We start from the raw sequence: 2,385 nt of genomic DNA, 5'->3' as shown, positions 1-2,385 counted from the left end.
CTACAATCAGCTTATTCTATAAAAGAACCATCATTTCTCTACTCTACTCATTGATGCTGATGGGGTGAGCTTTGCTTTTCCTCCAATAGCACGGGCCATCTTGAGTCAGGATCTAATTTTCCTCTCCAGTGCCAGAGGGCTGAGTTTTCAACACAGAGGTAACTACAAAGGACATTTTATTATTAGAAGTGCACAGCTTTAAAATTCCATTCCACCTTTTGCTTTATGCATCCCTGCATAGAATGAACGATTCAGATTACAGCTCCTTGCAGAAAAAGATCTGTGTAAAATGAATAGATAAACAGCAGCAGGAGCAGGTGGGAGATAGGCTGGCTGTAGTTTTCCCATATGCCCCACTGTTCCCTCTCCCAGGGGCTAAAATTTGTATGAATAAGACTGTGAGACTGTGTGTATGTAGATATGTGTCTATGTAGGTGTGTGTTTGGTAGTTAGATGTGTTAGATGGTTAAGAATGCAATATGTATGCTGTGTATGTTACAAAGATGTGGTCTCACTCAAAATAAAAATCACGTGATGATAAATCTAATTTGGATACACTTCCAATAGGGCTCACCATTATGAAATAATCAGCATTATATCCATCCCTGCATTCCTTAGTAGGGTACCATGCTCAAAGGTGCACCAGCAGTTATATGGTTATGAGCCTGTTTCCCAAACCTCAACACCACACTGAATGAGAGTTTAATCACAGCTAAAATGACAAACTTCCAGCCATGCTATGCCGGGAATGTGAATCGAAGTAGCAGTTCAAATCCTGCTCTGTTTTTTGACCAGGACTCCCAGCAGTAATGTGATCACGGACTGAAATCCCAGGTGGCACACCGCGGTTGTGCTCCTGAGTATGATACTTCAGATGGATTACTTTAATAATAACAAAATCATCATCAAACTAGATCAATGTTAATGCTATGTAAAAGTGTCTGCCTGGAGGGCTTTTTTCAACCAGCTTTTTTGTTGGTCCTCCAAATCGCTGCTCTCCGCAAAGCCCTTGACTCCTTGCATTCCCGTGTGTAGTTCCTCCCACTTTCAAATTACGGCTCTCTCACAGGAAATGATGAGTCCCTCGCCTCGCCCCAAAGATCTACACAAGGAATTCCACTGCAGGTGATGCCCTACCACTCTGTGAGTTCTCTGTGTTGATGGCAAGGGGGGTTAGCCGTTTTCTTCCTTTCCAATGAAAAACAGAGTGAGCTTCCCAATCTGAAAACACATGGCAGGCTTAACGTTAATACAATGTAATGAGATCTTAGTACGGTACCGCAGCCCTGTCCCTGTGAGAAATGGCTCCCCTACAGTCGAGGCTGGTTTATGGACCCTCTTTGAGGGCTTAACCTCGGCCTATTGTCAAAGGGGAGCTACTGGAAAGACAAGACAGTGATATGACAGGTTATATGAAACTCTGCCCGTATCATTTCACTGGTTTCCCAGTGCCAGTCGCAGACCTCCCAGGAGGGACGGGCAGATGGTGTTGGGGGCAGGGGGGGATGGGGCTGTCAGAAAAACAGGGCTCCAAAATCAAAGCCTTTCTTTTCCGCCAACCACTGGAAAAGTTTCCATGCCCTTCCCCGCTGTAAACACAAATAAATGAGCTGTTCTGACCTCCCTGCTTTATACTCATGGAGGCATTTGTGGGCAATGAATACTGCACATGCAATTCCAGCCAAACCCAAGGACATGCCTCCTCGTGAACTTCGCTCATTGCCCACGAGGGATTTACCCAGTCAGGTGTGCAGTTAGCACTCACACACAATATTTACACTGGAGGTTAGAGGCTGCAGTTCAAAAAGCCCAACAATATTGCTTTTATCAATAACGGTGAATTACACAAACCTATCACAGCAACTTGTTCACTGACCATTTATTACACTGTAAGATCAATGAGGCAAAGGATGATGATGAGCAAGCTTCACCATCACTGTCAAATGGGCAGAGAGAGGAACCTATCTTCAGAGATGCTCTTTCAATGAGGAGGTCATGTAATTGAATGTTTACCAAGCTCAGAAACACCATAATTGAGTTTGTACCTCTTCTCACAGTAATTGGCATTCTTTCCCCATTCATCATTGTATCAGGTAATGCAAATGATGTACACAATCTGCCTATTTTTCATTCCACCCATTCATAGCACTGCTTGAGGAGAGGATGATGACTCTAAGACAAATGATCATGGATCCCACATGACTGAGTATAAACTTCCTTTGAGGGTAAACACTCTGCACCCCAGTGAAACCGCTGCATCCCAGCATGCTGAGAACAGTCAACAAAAAGAACTGCCAGTCTATGCAAGAGAAAGTTTGTTCAAATCAAACCCTTTCCTAAATGGCGCATGACACCACCGTTACAACCACATCAAGGTAAATGCCT

The sequence above is a fragment of the Megalops cyprinoides genome, chromosome 3 (genome assembly GCF_013368585.1).
Source record: "Megalops cyprinoides isolate fMegCyp1 chromosome 3, fMegCyp1.pri, whole genome shotgun sequence".
In the NCBI taxonomy this organism is placed as follows: Eukaryota; Metazoa; Chordata; class Actinopteri; order Elopiformes; family Megalopidae; genus Megalops; species Megalops cyprinoides.
This window is presented reverse-complemented; position numbering follows the sequence as displayed.